Source organism: Lepisma saccharinum, chromosome 23 (genome assembly GCF_977018435.1).
Source record: "Lepisma saccharinum chromosome 23, izLepSacc3.1, whole genome shotgun sequence".
Taxonomy (NCBI): domain Eukaryota; kingdom Metazoa; phylum Arthropoda; class Insecta; order Zygentoma; family Lepismatidae; genus Lepisma; species Lepisma saccharinum.
In genome coordinates this window covers 15,714,298-15,737,313 of record NC_139251.1, presented here as the reverse complement: position 1 = coordinate 15,737,313, position 23,016 = coordinate 15,714,298, and the positions used below count along the sequence as shown (strand labels likewise).

The window sequence follows — 23,016 nt, the reverse complement described above, 5'->3', positions numbered from 1 at the left end:
ATGGTTACAAGTCGAGAAAGACAGTGGTTCAACTTAGGCTAATTGCGAGTGGAAAACTAAAATTGTTTGCTATTCTGTTTAGTTTTTTTCTTTTATTTGCGTAGTGTATCTGCCTTCAAATTTGCACGCGATCCAACCCATACGACGCCCCACGAATTTCCTATATTGTAATGTTGCCTCTCCCTTGAAAGCAACGCAAAGGTCGTATAAGCAGTTTTCTCTCTAAAACTAACACCCAACCATTTATATTTCTCGTTCCAACTTTTATCTCAAGTACTCTAATCGGACAGCGAACTTTGAAAAATAGCAGATTTTTTTTTCCTGCAGGTCAATTGGTAAAGAACACGCAGGTTAATGGGAACGCCTGCAAGGCTGAAAGGATATTGCGTCATTGAACCTTGAGTGTTTGAGTGTAGCCAATCGCAACTTACAATTGGAGCAACTTTTTCACAACCCAGAGAAGAGAGACTACCGACAAGATTAATAAAAAACTCTTAGTCTTATTAGTGTACTACCAAGGTAAACCGAGATGGTTAACACGAGCGCAACATTTTCTGAACAATATAAAATACGCATAGAATATGGTGCCTGACGCCTAAACTGCTATCGTGCAGGCCATATCATCTTAAGGACAATTTGCAGATACAAACTTAACAACACTGATGAATTCAAAATGTTCTCGTTAGTAGCAGAGCCGCAACCACGATTTTTTGTCTGGGGGAGGGGCAAGTACCAGGATAAATGTACCAATAATAAGATTATTATTATTATTACTACTAGTGGTAGTGGTAGTAGTAGTAGTAGTTTCAAAGACGTGATTATCCTCATAAATTACGCAAAAAACATTTGTTTGGAACAAGAAATTTGAAATATTTTTTCAACACGTTCAATTTCACATTAGCTAATAATGGAAAACAAGCACACAAACTATTTTTGAATGGCAGAAAATGAATGATAAATGCATTCCGATGATAATTATTTTTGTATATGTATATCTTTCATATACATGAAACATGGAGAGACATAAAATAAGAAAATACATATGCAACATGCTAACACTAAATTTTGTACGTATTCAAAGTTTATTCAATACATATACACAGTGACTCAAAAAAGTATTCAACTCACCACAGGCCTCCCATGGAAACATCTACAACAAGCAGAAAAGGAACGAAGATTGAAGTACATGTGCACAGAAGTTTAGTGCATACTATTGAGCAGTGGTCGGAAGTAGCGCGCTACTTGTAGCGTCACTACTGTAGCTAGCTACATTTCGAAAATTGTACCTGTAGCGGGGCTACATTTTGAAAATTGTACCTGTAGCGGGGATACATTTTGAAAATTGTACCTGTAGCGGAGCTATATTTTGAAAATTGTAGCTGTAGCGGAGCTACATTTTGAAAATTGTACCTGTAGCTGTAGCGAAGCTACAAAATTCCTGTAGTTGTAGCGAAATTTTCGCTACAGCTCAGGCGCGGTTGGCTGTATAGCGCAAATGTGCAGTGAAACCCCAGTAATATACAAAATAAACAATAACTGAGAAGTTCATAAGCGTAGAGTGGCAAATTCTCTTAGTGAGAAAGAGAAACCGCGGGCCAGAGCCACTCAGCTCCCCTCTAGTTCCGTTTCGTGCAAAGTCTCCGCTGAACCTCCGCAAGCCAAACCCTACCATGCTAAAAGCTTAGGACGGCTAGCAGAAGCTCGACGCGTACATATGGCGAAAATACATGCAGTCTGAGACTGTAGGAAGGCAGTCTCGTCAAAACGGACATGCGCAGTTCGTAGGATCACCAGCGAGCTGGAGTGAATCACGCTCTTCTCTCTTCCAGTGTTGCACTATGTGTTTCAATTGAATTCATTTGGCATTCTCTTTGTATTTTTATATTTTACAAGACTTATTAGATTAATGAAGAGGGTGTAATACAAATGTATAAGTAACACCGAACGAAAGCTAGAAGTAAAGATGATGGGACAAATAAGATAAATATGATAGAAAACAACTTGCCTACACATTCAGAGTTTTCATCTTTAAGATGGAAACACTTCAGGTGGAAGGAGCCGAAAAGTCAAAAATAGCGCGAGGGCGAGTGGTCGCTTATCGGACAAGACTTAAACAACCGTTTGGTCTTCTTACGTCAGACTAAATGCTTTCGTTGACATGTTAGGCTTTTTAGGTTTAGTTGTCTTAGAATATATACACTCAATTTTCGGGGCTTACCGTGCTTGACCAAAAATGTAATATTTGCTATTTATTCAAGCCTAACCTAACAATGAAGGCATTTCGCACTTACGTCAGAAGACGACCAAAAAGTTGTTTGGGTTTCGTGCGATCAGTTATACTCTAGCGCGAGAGGGTGTTCGAAGGGACGCGCGCATTTAACTTTGTTACGTGTCATTGTCTTCATACTTGTTAGTTTGTTTTGAAGTGCATAGCTGGTGATTGAAATATATATGGCATAGTGATACGTTGAGTGAAGTGAGGTGGATTGTGTATTGGAAGGAGTGTAGTTGTTGCTGTGCGAGAAGTTAACATATTGCATAGAATAGAATCTAATCGCTTTGATTTAGCGATATACTTTCGAATAGTTATATAAGAATTATCTTGTAATCAAGGGGTCTTGGGTTCGATTACTGATACATACTCATTTTAGCAGGCGGAGATTTGTATTTTTCAACTGTAGGTGCAGGATCCAGTTTCAATAATATAGTCTATTTGACAGTGGTGGGACCAGAAAAGAGTTGGCAAGAGTGGAAGAGGCAAAATTGAGGCGAGAATATTTTCTGAATTCTGAGATACCCCTAAATACAATACCATAGGAAAATCTTAAATTAAAATGATCGCCCCCTACACACACAGTCCTTGGTGCTGTTACTGTTATCTGAACATAAAGCAAATCAACTATGTCAGTAATCTACCGGCCAAAATTTGATAATTTTCCCAGAACTATCTCTACGAACCAAAGCGTGTAGTGTCTCGAAAGGTTTAGGTAAGTCCACTTTTCACAATTTTGGTGAACCCCCAGGAAAATTATGCACGAGCCGCGCCTGCTACAGCTACATTTCTTCTCTGCATTTTGAGGAAAATTTTGAATGTGACCACAGCTTCAAAGAAAAATTCGACAACACCACTTACTTTTGTAGGAGGTTTATAAAAAAGTATATTACATGCAAATACGTATAATCTAGATTATAAATATCTTGATATCGCAGATTATAGATATCTGCGTAATTTATTTCATTAGTATAGAATAAATTTAATATCCAGATAACTAAACAGCTACTTTTTTTTTTAGCTGCATCGCTATTTTGGGGAGAAACATGCCTCATTTGCTGCGCCCCTGAAAAAAAAGCCACACCAGGAACAAATCCTGTGGATATCCATGGTGTAAGAGACAAGTAACTAATTAATTACTGTGTAAAACGCTTATTGCAGTGCAAAAACGAGCTATCAATGGATGGACAATGACAATGCAATAGTGACAGCATTCAGTGACTCAGTACGTTTTCAGCATTGATCATTGTTAGAACACAGGATCTCACCAGCAAGAAATTATTGTTACAAGAATGATAGACACACACTTTCTGGAATTACAATTGTTTTGGTCACAATATTTGTTCAAAATCAGGTTCACACTTCAGTTTCCTCAATATATTTCATGACATTGTAAAAAGTATATACGAGTTAGTGACTTTTCTGCAGAAACCATCATTTTCTTTAGTTAATAAAAAAATAATATAGTTTCCAAATGTATGCATTTCTTCTACTTTTACGTTGTTTTTCTGTAACTTATGTTAATCATGACAATGAGGAAGAATGGTTTATTTTGTAATCTAGAGTCACCTTCTGCCACTTTTGGCTAATTGTGAGAATAAATATGAATGATGATGATGATGAGTAGTGTGGAGAATGGAGGAGGAGGAGGATCCATCCTCCCAACTAGGTGTCTTTCCTAGTTTTTGTTTGAGTCCACTTTTTGCACAGATAAACTAATCGAGACTGGATCAGAATCACTAGTGCGTCTGACAGGTATCAAACCTGGGACCTTTCGATTACAAGGTGACAAAATTCCCAACATGAAACTTACGTAAAGCATCCCTCCACCCTGTTGCTCATTTAGCTATACCAAAGCAGCATCCCTCAGCTATTCGAAATGTTAGAGCAAACATCTAACGAAATACGGGAATTGCGATAGTAAATAGCAATCTATTTTCCAGTAAGTACAACTATCATACTAGGGGTTTTTAAAAATACATGTGGTTGTTTCAATAATTTTTTTTATGCAGAAGTAGCACAAAAGTAGCGAGTAGCGATCAGGAGTAGCGTAGCGAGCTCCTTTTTGGTAAATGTAGCTGTAGCTAAGCTACATTTTGGAAGAGTAGCGGTAGCTGTAGCGAAGCTGCTTTTAAAATGTAGCGTTCTGATCACTTCTATTGAGGTAGAAAGTACACAGAAAAGAAACAGCTTTAGTAGTTGACAGGAGTAGTACAGAAAAACAAAAGACAAGATGCATAATTGGAGCTAAAAAAGTATTCAACTGTAATACTTGCAGCATAAAATATTAGTTGTGTGTGACATCCTTAATACCTGCTTGGATGCCCTTTCCTCTTGATGACTTCCTGCCACCGTTGTGGGACTGATTTCACCAAGGTATCTCTTGTTTGTTGGGTAATCTGACCCCATTCGTCCAACGAAACGCACTTGAGGTAATTTTTGTTACTAATTTGGTGTTTCTGGATTCGAAAATATGCCAGACATTCTCAATAGGATTAACGTCTTGCGATTGGGGAGCTATTTCCATCCAGCGTGAGGTTGTGCAATAACCAGAGGTTGGTGTTGAGGGCTGAATGTTTCGGATCATTGTCCTGGGTGAGGGTGTAGTCACCAGTAAGCCCCATAATGTTCACTGAGTTGGGTAGGTGCACCTTCATAATGTTGATGTAACGTGTGTGGTCCATTGTACCATTAATGAAACACAAATCCCCAACACCATTGGCACTCATACAGCCCCACACCATTAACCATCCCTCACCGTATTTTGTTGTAACCGAGATTTTCCTCATCTAGTTCACAGTTCTTTTATTGCGACGCAATCAAGTGCCCATCTCAGGCCCATTTCTTATTCTTTCTTGTAATGTTATGAAATTGTAATGACATTGTAATGAAATTTGAGCCTATGGGCATCAAATGAGCACATGGTTGTGGGGAGATAGAAGAGCCGTGAACTAGATGAGGAAAATCTCATAGTTACAACAAAATACGGTGAGGGATGGGTAATGGTGTGGGGCTGTATGAGTGCCAATGGTGTTGGGGTTTGTGTTTCATTAATGGTACAATGGACCACACACGTTACATCAACATTATGAAGGTGCACCTACCCAACTCAGTGAACATTATGGGGCTTACTGGTGACTACACCCTCATCCAGGGCAATGATCCGAAACATTAAGCCCTCAACACCAACCTTTGGTTATTGTACCTCACCCTGGATGCAAATAGCTCCCCAATCGCAATACATTAATCCTATTGCAAATGTCTGACATATTTTCGAATCTAGAAACACCACATTAGCAACAAAAAATACCTCAAGTGCGTTTCGTTGGACGAATGGGGTCAGATTACCCAACAAACAAGAGATACCTTGGTGAAATCAGTCCCACAACGGTGGCAGGAAGTCATCAAGAGGAAAGGGCGTCCAAGCAGGTATTAAGGATGTCACACACAACTAATATTTTATGCTGCAAGTATTACAGTTGAATACTTTTTTGAGCTCCAATTATGCATCTTGTCTTTTGTTTTTCGGTACTCCTTCTGTCAACTACTAAAGCTGTTTCTTTTCAGTGTAGTTTGTACCTAAATAGTATGCACTAAACTTCTGTGCACATCAGTGCCGGATCTATAAAGGTTGCCCCCCTGCAAAATATTATCAAAGGCTCCCCTCTACCTACCTACCTTCAGACACACTCTCATACAAGGGCCTACAGGGTGATTCAAAAGTCCCTTAGCTCCCCCTATAACCCCTATTGATTCCGCCGATTTCAGAGCAGAATCCTGCGTAATTTTCCACCTGTTGTGTGCGAAGTGTCTGTGTGCAAAACTTATGTAATATGTTAAAACTTATACATTGGGTCCTCTATAGGTGGTTGCCAAATGAGAACTGGAGGGCCCCCCCTCCGTTTCGGCGCCCGTGGTGATGTGATGTGTATATACCATATACACACACTGTTTTCTCACACCTGGAAAATGATACGTGAAATTCTAGCCTGATTTGATCTAAGGTCGGAATGTTTCCGGCTTTGTCCCCTCAAAGCGGCTGCAGGCCCCACTCAGCCTCAATTAAAATAGTACCCGGTGAGGGGTAAAGGCGGCCGGAACGTGGTGCTGATCACATCACCTCCACGATGTCCATCTAAAATATGTGGAGGAGCCCTACCCCCACATACCCTAAATGTACTTTCATGGCACGGTGCTATATGCACAGGGAACTTTACCTGTATATATTGCATTCGTTTCTGTCCCCCTGAGTAACTACGTTTATATTTTACATACGCGAACCATCTACTATGTCAATGGCTGAGGGCCCCAAAAGGCTTACTTGTCCCTGCTCCCCCCTCCCCCGCAGTGCGTGGGTTTGCCCCCTGCGGTTGCGCCACTGGTTAGTAGGTTATCTAATTAATGCATGCCGGGAGGCAATTCGCAGGGTGAGGGCAGCTGGAGTGTGGTACTGACCATATCAACTCCACTGGTCAAGATCGAGAATGTGCAGACCTTATTTGCGCACCCCGCCACAGCAGTGTACAGAGATAGCTCTAAACTTCACATGATTCACGGCCTTGATTGGTTGGCAACCAATTTTCAAGGTTATGTAGAAAGTTAAGCTCCGCCACCATAGGAATGCAATATAGCGAGCGTGCATTGTCAAATCTAGTGGTTATTTCGTGCAGATGGCATCATTTTACGTACACCAGAGTTTTATATAAAATAAAATTTGCCCGCATGCGGAGAGGGGAACTACCTTCCTCTTGAACACGCTAGCGAAATCTATGTTGGTCGACCATATGCTGCAGTTACAAGTGCAATTCTGGGGTCGACTATCTTTCTGATCAGGCAATTTAGAGAGTAGCGGAGCGTGGTATATGCTACGCATACACTTCGAGAATGTTGTGAGGGCTTTAGAACGTCTATGCACCGTGATCGTATGGTGTTAATTTCCGGAGAAATATGTCTTACATTTCTTCTGGCAACACCCTGCTACTCAACTCGGAAAATGAAAATAGAGAGTACAGAATTTTAAAGCCTGCTTTTATGCCACTCTCCAAGGTGTACAGAATAGCGCATACTTCCAGGTTCGAATAGGCACTTTTAAGGTTAATTTCATTGTTCAATTGTAGGGAAAACTGTTTACCTTAAAGTATTTGTAGATTAAGATTCGGTAGCCCCACTATCAGGGGTGCCCACTCCCCCCCAAAAAATCATGTCATCCGTCTCCCCCAAATCATATGATTCGCGCCCTCAAACCATATCGTAATCCAGACAAAGTATTTAATTATACGACAGCGCGTGTACGGAAAGTATCTTTTTCTTAGATTTTTTTTTACAAATGGTGCACCTGCTTTAAATTAAGCAGTATACCAACACTAAGCATTATATTTTAAGAAGTAATGTAATTGATAAATATCGAGAATATCGATTATGTCTTGCAATGCAACTGCAGTATAAATCTTCACATTCACCTCAGTAAAGCACCAAACTCCGACCGTCACAACACAATATTGCGAGCGAAGCGAGCAAGAAATTTTTTACATTCATATCCCCCTTGAAATTTAATACTCAATCCTAATAACAAAATTTCCATGCCAATTTTACATTTACTGTTGATATTGGAGTGGATATTACCTCCTGCAAAAAAAAAAAATCTGAGTCTCCACACCAGAATTTACGCAACTGCCTGACAATAGTAATACACAAGAATTGGATACCTCCCTCAATTTAATACTCAATCTCACTAACTAATATACCCACCACAACGTTTAATTCACAATCCTCCCCAGAACCCACGTGTTAATTAAGGCCTAACATGTAAGAGTTGGATATTTCTCCCTCCCCCATTCGATAATGCTCTTAAACACTTTCTTTTCTTCATCTAATGGATTAAATATGGTGCATTTAAGGTGTAAAAGTTTTCGTATAGGGTTGAATTTTATATTATTTGAAGGGAAAAATACCCCCCCAAAATCTCGATGGCATCGCCATAATCCTCCCCTGCGGGCACCCCTGGCCTACCATCTCCTCTAGATTGTTTAGAAGAAACGCCATCTTCCTTTAATCAAGGGGTGTCGGGTCCGGTCCACGTTGGAGACACTTTTTAGTATTTCAGATCCCACTATATAACTATAGCCAGATTGTTCTATCACAGAAATCAATAACAACTAAAGATTTCGTGTTACCAGTGGCGCAAGCACAGGTGGACAAAGCTGTATAGCCCCCTCCAACCTTGAGCGGAAATGAGTTCTAGGGGGGTGCAAGGGGAGACAAACATTGACGGCCAAGGGTACCCGCAGGGGGCAATTACCGCCCCCCATTCCAAATTTTATGCAAATAAAAATACATTTCGTAAAATTTTCTTGTTCCCTTTCTTACGCAATACTGGATTTTCTTAATCTTATCAAGTTCAGAGCCGTAGCTAAAGGGTGGCGGGGGTCGGCCCTAGGAGCCGAACGATCTAAATGAAAAAAGTTGGAAAAAAAATGCCATGGCGTCCCGTGAAATTATTTGCGCCCGATAAAATCAATATTGATTTCAGTCTGCAAAAAAAAATGGGATCTAAAAGTTGTTTTGATCGATTCGCTCGCAATATGCCATTGTTTTCTATAATGCATTGTAAATTACCAGAGAGAGAAGTAAGACATCTCTGAATTGATTTTGTCTTAAATGCATGAACAATTGTTTTGAGGGAAAGGAATGTGCACATTTCAGAGACAATTTATATAATTTTTTATGTTAGTTTATTATGAGGTGGATGAATTGATTGTGTAATGTAAGAGTATTTAAATAATTTTATATGTTGTGTTCTTGTATTAAAGAAACTTTGAATACGTATACAATTTAGTGTTGGCACGTTGCATATGTGTGAAACATATCGTGCATAAAAGTTATACATATGAATGTAAAAAAATAATTACGGTATATTCGGAATGCATTTATCAAGTATCTTCTCTTTCAAAAATTGTTAGTGTGCTTGTTTTCCATTATCAATGTGAAATTGAACGTGTTGAAAAAATAATTCAAATTGTTCGAACATAAACGCTTTAGCACCTCTTTTTTGCGTAATTTATGAGGATAATACCGTCCTTGATACTACTACTAATAATTATTATCATTACTTGCCCCCCCCCCAGGCAAAAATTCGCGGTTGCGCCTGTGCGTATTACACACCCAATTACTTTCATCCAACTAATTTAGAATCTTATTGCATTAGGATAATGATACAATTGGCTGAGTCGGCTCCAACGGGAGGACAATGCCACCGTCCAACCGCATTACGCAAGACGAATCGGTACAGCGGGTTTTGTTTTCTCACGTAGAATTTCTTTCAAGGACGAACCGGCAGTTTCTTCTTGTTCCGTTACGTGCGTGCCAACTTTCTCAGGCCACTCGTAAATCACACGCCGTGCGTACTCTGAACCTTTCGTTGATCCCGCTCTGGAGGAAGAAAGTGCTTGAGCAAGAAAGTAGATTAGGAACAACATTTTCATTGTTCCAGTGGCTCAAAATGATGCCATTGACATTTAAAAGCGCCTTCCTTCCCCAGTGACAGAGTCATTCAGCTATAAGGTGCTAAGTATAATTATACACACGGCCATGAAAATAAATTTTGTTAAGTTTTCTGGAAAATTCGGAAACCGTGAAGTTAGCTCGCACCATTTTGGAACGCCCCTTGTTCCAAAAATATAGCAGCACTAACGAAACTCTTTACGGCAGAAAACAGCACTAACGATGGACAAAATTTGGCGGGCTAAGTTCACGGACCTGTTTGCGTTGCCTAGTTCGAGCGTCAGACCGACCTCTCTCCGGGGCACTTTTGTGTCACAATGACCTTTCAAGCAAATACTGTGTTTGTATCACATGTATTACAAAGACAATTCTACAACGAGATCGTTCATTCTCTTAAACCTCCAAATACAGACGTGGGAACAGCGCGAACTTCTGCCACCCGGCTAATTTCAAGGCCGTGCGTTTACTGGATGAACACCGCCTATATACTAATCGCGACGATGAGGATGAAATGATTGTATCAAGTGGCACCCACAGAGGAACCAATGCACAGTCCAGGACTCGAACCTGGAACCCTTGGCAACGAGAACGTTAGTCTACATCAACATCTGGATCACAGGCGACCTTGTAAACAATAAAAATAGAGACATGTCTCTTCCATAATTGAAACTATAAGAACACTACAACTGTCGCAAATTCGAAATTTTAATTTATCCGATTGTGCCTGCATTGTTTAAATGCTAAATGAACAACCATCTCAGAACCTTCCGCAGCCTTCATTCAACAAGCGTAACAGCGGAGAAATCAGTTCCTACTGATGTAATGTTTGCCGTCACAACAGTTACAAGAAGACATAACACCATTTCAGCTGAAACGCCAAGACGACTCACTTTTGCACAGTTTAGAGTGAGTCAAGCAGCGTTGTTCAAGGTCCAGGAATTTTAAATAGCCTAAATTCAATTCCTGTCCAGGAGACTTAAATGTGTTTTGGACTGTAAAGAACCTATTATTTGTAAAGTAATCAATTCGGTCCAGGAACCTTTTTTCCGTATCAATTTAAATACAGTCCATTAACTTTTTTCAATGAAACAATACGCAACTTGGACCGAATTATATTGTGCGAGAAAAACATTTCCGGTCCTGTTCTGGTTTCAAGTCCTTATCGTTACTTTTCTTGCAAGAGTAACGCGTTACCTTTAGTTTGTTATACAATAAGGAGACTGGCCTCCCCGATGGCGCAGTGGTAGCATCGTCTCCTTGTAACCAAGGGGTACAGGACTCTACACCCGGTGGAAGCACATGATACTGTGGATTGGATTCCACTTTAAACTGTAGGTCCAGTCCCGATTAACCTTACTGTGCACAAAGTGGACTTAAAAACATCAATTCAATCAATCAATAAGGACCCTGAACTGTTAACACAATGTTTTCTACTATACTTTTCGTCCTGGCAAATAAGGCTCGCAAAGTATCGTTACGATTACTCGCGCTTTCGGCAAAGCGTTACTAACACCAGTAACGAGAAGGTAAAGAGTTACGCTACTCCAGTAATTCTGAAAGTTATTAACTTTGAGTACAATTTGTAACTAGCTCACTGATAATTAGTGTTGCCCACGGGACGAGACGGGACAGGCTTTTAAAAATTCGAGACGAGATTGATCATGTGTCCCGAGACAAACTAATATTTTCGAGACGAGACAGCATTTCCACGAGACGAGACAGGCCAAAGTCTCGTCTCGTGGGCAACACTACTGATAATTTGCATAACCGGAAGCTTCATTAAATTATAGCCCATCAGTCTAAATTGAAGCATAATTGACAAGTTTCCATCCGCTTCAAGCTGAACCCGCTATTATATCTCCACAGGGGGATAATTTGCTACACGTAAATATACGTGAAACCGCCAGCTGAAATTTCCACAAATAAAAGGTGTCTGAAAACCGAAGCCGGCAGCAAGTTAAAACAGAACACCATGGTGTTTACTTCTCAATTGCCTTTGTTTCCTTTTAAAAAGCAGAGACCATTTATTAGGACTGACGTGCTATTGAAATTACAAGAGTAATTACAACTGGTTTACTTTCAGTTACTATTGCATTGCCTTCATAAATTAAGAACTAGAGGATATATCTGCCTGGATGAAATATGATAAATTATTTTTAACTTGCGCATGTAAAGTAACAATGTCAAAACGTGCACTACTGATACCTGCCTAAATAATTAAATCTCTTCATTGCATGACAAAGTAATGGTAACGAGTCACCTTTCGAAGGATGGCAATGGTAACGAGTCACCTTTCGAAGAATAGCAATGGTAACCAGTTACTTTTCGAAGAATGGCAATGGTAACCAGTTACTTTTCGAAGAATGGCAATGGTAACCAGTTACTTTTCGAAGGATGGCAATGGTAACCAGTTACTTTTCGAAGGATGGCAATGGTAACCAGTTACTTTTCGAAGGATGGCAATGGTAACCAGTTACTTTTCGAAGGATGGCAATGGTAACCAGTTACTTTTCGAAGGATGGCAATGGTAACCAGTTACTTTTCGAAGGATGGCAATGGTAACCAGTTACTTTTCGAAGGATGGCAATGGTAACCAGTTACTTTTCGAAGGATGGCAATGGTAACCAGTTACTTTTCGAAGGATGGCAATGGTAACCAGTTACTTTTCGAAGGATGGCAATGGTAACCAGTTACTTTTCGAAGGATGGCAATGGTAACCAGTTACTTTTCGAAGGATGGCAATGGTAACCAGTTACTTTTCGAAGGATGGCAATGGTAACCAGTTACTTTTCGAAGGATGGCAATGGTAACCAGTTACTTTTCGAAGGATGGCAATGGTAACCAGTTACTTTTCGAAGGATGGCAATGGTAACCAGTTACTTTTCGAAGGATGGCAATGGTAACCAGTTACTTTTCGAAGGATGGCAATGGTAACCAGTTACTTTTCGAAGGATGGCAATGGTAACCAGTTACTTTTCGAAGGATGGCAATGGTAACCAGTTACTTTTCGAAGGATGGCAATGGTAACCAGTTACTTTTCGAAGAATAGCAATGGTAACCAGTTACTTTTCGAAGGATGGCAATGGTAACCAGTTACTTTTCGAAGGATGGCAATGGTAACCAGTTACTTTTCGAAGGATGGCAATGGTAACCAGTTACTTTTCAAAGAATAGCAATGGTAACCAGTTACTTTTCGAAGGATGGCAATGGTAACCAGTTACTTTTCGAAGGATGGCAATGGTAACCAGTTACTTTTCGAAGGATGGCAAAGGTAAGCAGTTACTTTTCGAAGAATAGCAATGGTAACCAGTTACTTTTCGAAGGATGGCAAAGGTAACCAGTTACTTTTCGAAGGATGGCAATGGTAACCAGTTACTTTTCGAAGGATGGCAATGGTAACCAGTTACTTTTCGAAGGATGGCAATGGTAACCAGTTACTTTTTGAAGGATGGCAATGGTAACCAGTTACTTTTCGAAGGATGGCAATGGTAACCAGTTACTTTTCAAAGAATAGCAATGGTAACCAGTTACTTTTCGAAGGATGGCAATGGTAACCAGTTACTTTTCGAAGGATGGCAATCGTAACCAGTTACTTTTCGAAGGATGGCAATGGTAACCAGTTACTTTTCGAAGGATGGCAATGGTAACCAGTTACTTTTCGAAGGATGGCAATGGTAACCAGTTACATTTCGAAGAAAAGCATTGGTAACCAGTTACTTTTCGAAGAATAGCAATGGTAACCAGTTACTTTTCGAAGGATGGCAAAGGTAACCAGTTACTTTTCGAAGGATGGCAAAGGTAACCAGTTACTTTTCGAAGGATGGCAATGGTAACCAGTTACTTTTCGAAGGATGGCAATGGTAACCAGTTACTTTTCGAAGGATGGCAATGGTAACCAGTTACTTTCAAAGGATGGCAATGGTAACCAGTTACTTTTCAAAGAATAGCAATGGTAACCAGTTACTTTTCGAAGGATGGCAATCGTAACCAGTTACTTTTCGAAGGATGGCAATGGTAACCAGTTACTTTTCGAAGGATGGCAATGGTAACCAGTTACTTTTCGAAGAATAGCAATGGTAACCAGTTACTTTTCGAAGAATAGCAATGGTAACCAGTTACTTTTCGAAGGATGGCAATGGTAACCCGATCCAATACAACATACTCCACACTATCAGTTACAGGATTGCACACGAGTTAAAGTAGGAGCATTTAGAGATTTCTAAGCCCTCATTTGAGGCTCGAATCATCATTTGAGGCTCAGTGTTGCCAACTCACCCCACGAAAATTTCACCAACTGATATTTCGAAGCCTTTTATGATGTATATTTTGAGGACAGAGTTGGCAACACTGTGTTATTGTAGCCTTTTATGATGTATATTTTGAGGACAGAGTTGGCAACACTGTGGGTTACTGTAGCCTTTTATGAGGGGGCTCTATGGCCCTCTGTTTATGTCTGGCAACACTGCCGTGTGACAGTGTTGTTGGGTTCACTGTAAACTTTCAAAGGACCTGAGGGGCCCATGTACCCTGTTTGGCAACACTGTTGGGGGCACAGAGTTGGCAACACTGTGGGCTACTGTAGCCTTTTATGAGGGGGTCTATGGCACCCCTGTTTATGTCTGGCAACACTGCCGTAGATTTGACAGTGTTGTCAACCTGGGTTCACTGTAAATTTTTATTAAAGGGCCTGAGGGGTCCATGTATCTTTTATGTCTGGCAACACTGTTGAGGGCACAGAGTTGGCAACACTGTGTTACTGTAGCCTTTTATGAGGGGGTCTATGGCCCCCTGTTTATGTCTGGCAACACTGCCGTAGATTTGACAGTGTTGTCAACCTGGGTTTTTCACTGTAAATTTTTATTAAAGGACCTGAGGGGCCCATGTACCTTTTATGTCTGGCAACACTGTTGGGGGCACAGAGTTGGCAACACTGTGTTACTGTAGCCTTTTATGAGGGGGACCTATTGTCCCCTGTTTATGTCTGGCAACCCATCCGAAGAAAATTCCACTATATGATCTTTCACTGGCTAAGCTAACCTACAAATAGGAATTGGCAACACTGACAAGGCTCGAATTATTATTTGAGGCTCGAATCATCATTTGACGCTCGAATCATTATTTGACGCTCGAAACAAATTGCTAAATATAAAATAAAATAACAATGCCTATGAACCTGTTTGGCTTCAGGAAGCAGGCTATGGAGGCATCCGCCCAAAGCGCACCATCGCCACCTGCAAGCTGGGACCTGTTACCCTCCCTATTATCTAAACTCAACGGTTTGTTGATTATACACTTGAATAGCATCCTGACCCAGTACGACGAGGATGTGGGCAAGACTTTCTACATATTCAACAACAACTTGAATTATTACCAATTCCCCATCTCCGGCAAACTGCAGTTTGACATGAATCCCGAGAATAAAGGAGAGGCCAAAATTTCCTCCGGCAAGAACATCTATCGCATCAAACACGATAGGATGAACAGTACCACCACGTACGATGTATCTGCTGGCGATCGCCTGTACATAGAGCTCTTGGACGACTACGACAAACTCATTCCTCTTTTCATAGAAATGAAAATTAGCTATCCTATAATAAATAACAATAATGCGTAACGATATTTTTGGCCATACAAAACGCGACGACCATGGCGACGAGCTTCTCATGCTCGACGTCAGGGTCAAGAAGGTGCGAAGCGATCTGCAGGCCCTCCAGTCCACGCTCAACTCCAGCCTCCAGTCCGAGATAGCCAGCTTGCAGTCTCAGTGCTTGGACCCTGTACTCAAGATTGATTCAGAGCTAAAATCGCTGCTGCAAAAATACACCGACCTCGCGTCGATAGACAATCTCGACAAGCTGGCACTGAGTGTGGGCAATCTGCAGAACAAACTTCTGAAGCTGCAACAAACGCAAACCTCAGACGTTGAACAGCTGAAACAACGCTTGCAGGATCAAACAAGCAACATCCAGACCGAACTGCAAACTATCATCCAAAGCATTAAAACACAAGACGACTACGATCGCGTGAACGCTAGTATTGCTAAATTGCGCGAACAGTTTCAATCTTTCGAAATCCCTACGTTGGAAAGCATCAAGGCTGAGCTTCAAACAGATGCTTTGCATGCGGCCATCAACGAAGTAAAAACTAAACTCCAAACGCTGGAGGATTTTATCAACAATCTACCGTCGTCCAGCGAACTGAACGCCATTGCCCGTAGCGTGGCCAACATCAAACTCCAACTTGAGACCTACGAGGATTTCGGGAAGCTGCAAGGCACCATAACCCATATTGAGGATGCTCTTGCTGTCATTAGAAATGATCTGGCGAACGTTCACGATGAGCTGGAAACCAAACTGCCGGGCATCAGGGATACACTGGCCAACGTCCAACAGCAAATCGCCAAACTGGAAAATCTGAATGCAGAATCCGAGTTGTCTCATTTCCATCACTTGATCGACGACATACAGACTAAGTTGGAAACCCTGCAACAATCTACCCCCACCCAGGATGACATAACGCAACTGCAAGAAGGCATACGTGCTGCTGCCGATGCCTCCGAGTTGGACGCGGTGAAAAAAGCTTTGGAATCGCTCCAAAACACGGTGGCCACCCTGCCTACCTCTCAGGAACTGAAAAGCGTGAAGAGAACTCTCAACCGAATACTCAAATCCGACGACATCAAAAGCATCCAATCTGAAATTGAATCGATACGGGGGTCTGTCGCGACTTTACCTACCAACCAGAACATCACCGAGCTGCATGAATTGTTTGCGGAAATTAGAACCCAGGTCCACGACCTTGTAATACAGAGCTCCAAGTTGACGCTTGTAGAAAGCCTGCAGCAGATTATTGCCAGTGTGAAAGAGCAAATTGGGAGTATCGAGGCAAGTCAGGAATCGACTATAGCTAATTTCAGCACACAACTACATGACTTAAATGAAAAATTCAAGAGCCTTATTGTCGATGTAAAGATCAAACCAAACTACGACACTGTTGTTCATGCTATCGAGGAACACCTGGAATCGGTGAATGGCAAATTGGAGGATGTGGAGACTGAGGTTCGAACCAACGTAAACACTCTAAATGCCAGCATCGACAATCTCAAGTCTACGATTGTCCTCGAACTGTACAGCATACCAAACAGAGAGTTCTCCTCCCCTTTCAATCCAGGTTACAAACTCTACATGTTGACTCCTGCAAAAGCCTATCATCAATTTTTCCTCGCTGGCACACTTCAGTTCGTCAAGGTTTCCTACTGGTCTTTGCCTCACGCAACCCACTACCCAATCATGACCGTGACGAACATTGGCGATGAGCCTAAAATAAGAGGAGTTGAGCTGGTCGATTTCACACACCCCGAAAGTCGCGAGACTGCCTATGCCGAAGATGCCACTCAAATTATCGACATAGAAATAGGTGACAAGCTGTATATAGAAAACCCAGCATTGTCTGCAGCCAGAAATCCCATCCAGGCTATATTCTTATTTTCGCGCCATGTCTAGGCAGGGTATCGTGAACGAGCTGCATAAACCTGCACGACGAAACTACAAACGACTGGCGGTGGTGACCAAAGGCGTGGATGACCTTTGGCAGGCTGCCCTTGTGGAAATGAGTAGCGGCAACCTAAAAAATTTACATAAAATCAACAAAGGATACAAGTATCTTCTTACTGTTATAGATACATTTTCAAAATTTGCGTGGGCTTTGCCCCTCAAGGCTAAAACAGGTGTGTGCGTAATGGAAGCATTCAGAACTATTTTCAATGAAAGTGGCAGGCGACCTCGATTTCTTCAAGCGGATAACGGAAAGGAATTTTACAACTCGATATTTCAACAGTTTGTTCAGAAGCAAAATATTCAACATTACTCGACTTTCAGTCACATCAAAGCCAGCACAGTGGAACGTTTTAACCGTACTCTCAAAACACGCATGTGGAAACGATTCACGCTTCAAGGTAACCACAAGTGGGTCAATGTGCTTCCGGAACTCGTAAACGACTATAATCACAGTTTGCATAGCACGATACGCATGAAGCCTGCCGATGTCAGCAAGTCTGATGAGGCACAATTGATCTCTACTGTTTATTGCCCCAAGTACCGGCCTACTAACAAAAAACCGAAATTCAAAATTGGAGACCAAGTAAGAATTAGTAAATTTAAGCGCATGTTTGAAAAAGGCTTTACCAAAAACTGGAGTACGGAACTTTTCACTGTTGCTCGATTGTTACCCGGTAACCGTCACACGTATATAATAAAAGATAATCGCGACGAAATTTTGAAAGGGCGATTCTACGAGGAGGAACTCTCCAAAACAAAATACCCCAATACGTATCTTATCGAAAAAGTATTACGTAGAAAAGGTGACAAACTGTTGGTGAAATGGTTGGGACTCGAGGAAAAAAGTTGGATCGACGCAAACGAGGTGATTGTGTAACGGGTGCTTGGGATGTGGTGAGGCGACTGCCAGATTTTCCCCCGGAGCGTCAGGCTAGGAAAAACGGCGAATTGTTGCCGGACAACATTCGCTGCCTTATTGTCGGACCTTCAGGGTGTGGGAAAACAACTTTACTTATTGATAATTTTCTTCTTGCTCCCGACTGGTTAGATTGGAAGAACAGGCACTTGTATGTTTTTTCCAAAAGTTTGGAGCAAGCAAAATATCAACAGCTGACAAAACTGTACGAAGGGCTGAGCATAGCTACTTTCGCCTCCGAAGTAATGCCACTAGACTGCTGCCATGAAAATTCGGTGGTGGTCTTCGACGATGTCATCCTGGAGAACCATAACGAAATTCGCAATTTTTTTACACAGGGGCGGCACAGAGGCATGGACTGCTTCTACCTTGCTCAGACTTTTTCTAAAATTCCCAAGCAGCTTCTCCGAGACAACGCTAATTTTATTTGCTTGTTTCGTCAAGACCACACCAATTTAAAACATGCTTACGATGATTATGTAGGCGGGGACATGAACTACAATCAGTTTTCCAAATTTTGCTCTTCATGCTGGAATCAAGATGATTTCGGATTCACCACGATAGACATGACGAGGAAACCCAATGACGGAAAATACAGAAACAAAATAAACAACTTTCTAAACGTTGCGACGTTACAAGAAACGTCTTGACGTATTATAAATAACAAATAATGAAACGCAAACTCGCAGACGACAACTTGAAGCTGCGCGACTACCTGGCCAAACGCTTCAGGGGTTGGAAATCAGAGAATCGCGGAATTTACGAAGAGAAAAAGCGACAGGACCAACCTATTATTGATGCTATAAGTGGACTAGGTAAAGACATCAAAGATGTTACCGAGCAAAATAAAGATTTAATCAACGAGCTCGTGCCACTTGCTGCTCGAAATTATGCTGTGCCTACACCCATATCCAGTATTCACACTACCCCGTTCGAACTTGGAGCTGCACCTCTGAGACGTCAGGTTCTAGGCAGTACCTCTTCGGACAAGGTAGTTGAATTAGGTCCGTTGGCGAGAGATTACCTGAGCACCGGGAAATTTGAAAAGGACGAGGTGTTTGGATTGTACCCCTCTGTGGAACCTAACGAGGGTGTGGTTTGGAAAATTGGAAAGTCAAAAGTTACGTTCGAAGGTGACGACGTGAAAATTAATTTGGGCGAGAAGAACAGCTGGACTAGGTATCCTGGCACTGTGGGCCTGTGGGAACTTATCACCAAAAAGCAACCTAAAGATTATACAGACGAGGATTACCAAAGTTACACAGAAATTTTAATCATAACAGATGCCCTGTACCAAAACAACGATGCAACACAGAATCGCGTAAAATCAAGCAGTGGAGAAAAATACAGGAACCTCATCAAGCCAATATGGAACCAAATTAAAACTGGCAGCGGTGTCAAACTCTACAATACCCTACCTAAAGAGTTTGTTTGGGTAGACGACGTAAGGAAGCTTGTAGATCGATTGCTGGTTATCGCAGGCGAAGAAAATGCAGGCAATCGCAACTTCCACAACGAGAAGGTGGGCATCATGGACATGATTAGCACCAAGCTTAGCAACTTTATTGTCAACGACAACAAAGGTATAGGTTACCTTATCAAAATCATCAACACCCTGCCTCCCAAATTCTGGAATGTGGCCGAGGGTCGAGGTCTCGTGAACGACATCATCAACAAGCTACCCTTCGAGATGCACCTGCCAGGTTACCAATACTGCGGACCGGGTACTAAACTGGAACGGCGACTGGAAAAAGGAGACAAGGGGGTAAATCTGCTGGATGCTGCATGCAAGGATCACGACATTGCTTACAACACATATACGAATTTAGATGCGCGTCACGATGCTGATAGAAAATTGGAGCATGCCGCGTTCGGGAGACTCGTCAGCAGAGACGCCTCGCTGGGAGAAAGAGTTGCAGCATTGGGCACGACCATTGCCATGAATACAAAACGAAAATTGGGGTGGGGGCTGTAATTAAATAACATACAGTAAAAAAATGTCTACGCATATAACAGACTTACCAACAGAAGTGTTATACAAAATATTTACATTTACTTTCGACGATAGTCACAAGGATGTTAAAAAGCTTATTGATTTAGTTAAAATAACACCACAATTTCGCTTGCCTTGTGAAATGCTACTTCTGGATCATCTGAGAAAAATAAGCGGTGTAAAATCTTCTTCTTTTCCCTATGCTTTTTTTTCGGGCTGCTGATGAAAAATTGGCTGATAAGATGGACGAACTTCACGAGTGGAGACAGGGGAGGAGACGATATACAGACGACTGGTATGCTTCAAATGCTGAAACCAGCAGGATCATCGATCACCTCATCGCATTAGGCAATGCCGAAATTTTTTTCTATAAATAACACACTGTAAAAAAATCTACGAGACCAAAAAAAATATTTCTTCGATATGGGTGAAAAAATTAGTGACGTCCAGGCATTAAAACAAATGCTAAATTTGTCAGTCGAATATATAAAAATTCAGGAATTGGAAGTGGACAAACCTTATGCAATAACTTCTGGTTCAATTGTTGCAACCCAGTTTGGTCCTAAAGTACGTCTGTTGCTCAACGGACAATACAGCCTATTTTTACCAGATCGATACGCTAGCATGTTATCCGACGAGAAGCTATCCATTTTAATCGAGAACACAACTCGAATCGTGTACAAGGGGACAAAAGAACTTCTTGGTAAGAAAACAAAGCACATAATCGAATTTGTTTAATAGCTGCAAAGTATATATAAATAACATACCGTAAAAAAAATTATACGAGAGGGAAACAAAAAATCTCGGAATATATATAAAATAACATATCGTAAAAAAAAAATACATCATGAAGCCCAAGGGCGTCGTGTACCAGATACCATATTCGAATCTGAAAACGCTGGGTGCCCTCGATGGGTTACTCACCAAGAAACAACTCAAGAAGAAACGTTCATGCTTGTCCAAAGGACACGGAATGAAATTGCTGCTCAGCACTCCACAATTGAAAAAGTTGCAGCATTCGCGGAAGCAGCAAAAGATTGGAGGTTTCATATTCAGCATTCCGGCCATCTTGGCAGCTTTGGGTGCAGTGGGCAGCTTGGCAGGAGGCAGTGCTGCCATTGCCAAAACCGTCATCGATGCAAAAAAGAACAAGGCCGAGCTGGAAGAACAGAAACGTCACAACCTGGCTATGGAAAAGAAGGGGAAAGGTGTGACCAAAAAGCGAAAAAACAACCTCGATGCTTTGAAGAAATATAAAAAAAAGAAGAAGCCCTGTCCAACTTCGATATTGAATCTCTGATCGAACTGTTGGGAATAAGGAACTTTAGGGGTGTTTTCATGTCCGATTCTCTACCCTCTGCTGTGAAGAAAAAGGAGTATGGCGTGGTCAACCTGGACAGTTACAAAAATCCTGGTACACATTGGATATGCTACCTCAAAATTGACGATAACAATGCATTTGTTTTCGATTCGTTCGGTGGCACACCGCCTGCCAGGTTGGTGAAGTATCTCAGTGTTGCCAACCTTTACTACAATGACAAACGCATCCAGGGTTTCACCGATGTTAACTGCGGCCACCTATGCCTTTCCGTTCTCGCATACATGTCTAAAATAAATAACCCCTCAGTGGAGCATTTTCAGAAAGCATTGTGGTACCTAAAACACCATGGGAGTGTTCCATCTCACCAGCGAGACTTCGGTCTTGAAACTCGCGTTGCATGACGACATCATATATCCTAAATCTATTGCTCTTCGTGCATTCTACAGCATGTACCTGATACCCAATGTCACGGAGCACAATAACAAAATTACTGTTGGAAATGAAAAAATAGTTATCACGCCAGGACAGTACAATCTGTCTACCTTGCAAGCCCAATTGCCAAGAAATGTACTGCTATCTCAAAATTCTGTAACTCTCAGAGTTGAAATTGTGTCTGCTACGGAAACAGTAGACCTAGGCACTGTTGGAGAGCTTCTGGGATTCGAGAACAACACAAAGCTCGAACCTGGCATCAAGCACATCGGTGCCAACATTCCTAAATTTCTAGCCATCGAGACTCTGAACATACATTGCAATGTGGCAGAAGGCATGATCACCAAATCCTCGGATGGCATCCCAGGCAGCCACAAGCAGACAGGTATTATCGCTACGTTCAAACCAAACTCTGAATTTATGGAACCGATTATCTACACACCCTCACCACCGATATACTTCCCTATATCTCGTAATCGCATAGACAACATAGAATTGGCAGTGACAAACGAGAAGGGGGAGGTGGTGAATTTTGCCGGAGCTACTACCACCGCCGTCGTGGAGATTAACGTATAATAAATAACAATCATGGAGCAAATCGAAAGTTACGAGTTGCAGTCCTTCCCACCCAATCGTCGCACGTTTGCCAATTTGAACGAACCGAACAGGGAGATCGAATACGATGTGGACGTCGGGGATGGGTTTATTCACCCTCACAGAGCTGATTTGTATATCAAGTTTGATGTGGTGAAGAGAGACAACGGCGAAGCATTCCACGCCAATGCAAATTTAAGACTTGTGGACAATTTTGTGCCGTATCTGTTCTCGCAAGTGGAAGTTAGAAAGCATGGCACCGTCATCGATAGGGTTGACTACCCTGGGATTACTTCTACAGCTGTGGGAACACTGAAACTCTCCAAGACCGATGCAGCATACTACCAAGCAGGGGGATTCGAAGCAGATACAAAAATCAAAACTCAAAGCCACACAGTACTGTTTCCCATGCGCTTGCTTCCAGGCTTCTTC

General features: G+C 41.7%; 1 protein-coding gene across 1 annotated transcript in view; it reads right to left on the bottom strand.

Moving 5' to 3' along the window:
• LOC146005379 (UNC93-like protein) overlaps nucleotides 1-23,016 on the bottom strand; it is a 68,454-nt gene that overhangs the window by 30,879 nt on the left and 14,559 nt on the right. The gene's annotated exons all lie outside the window — the stretch shown is intronic.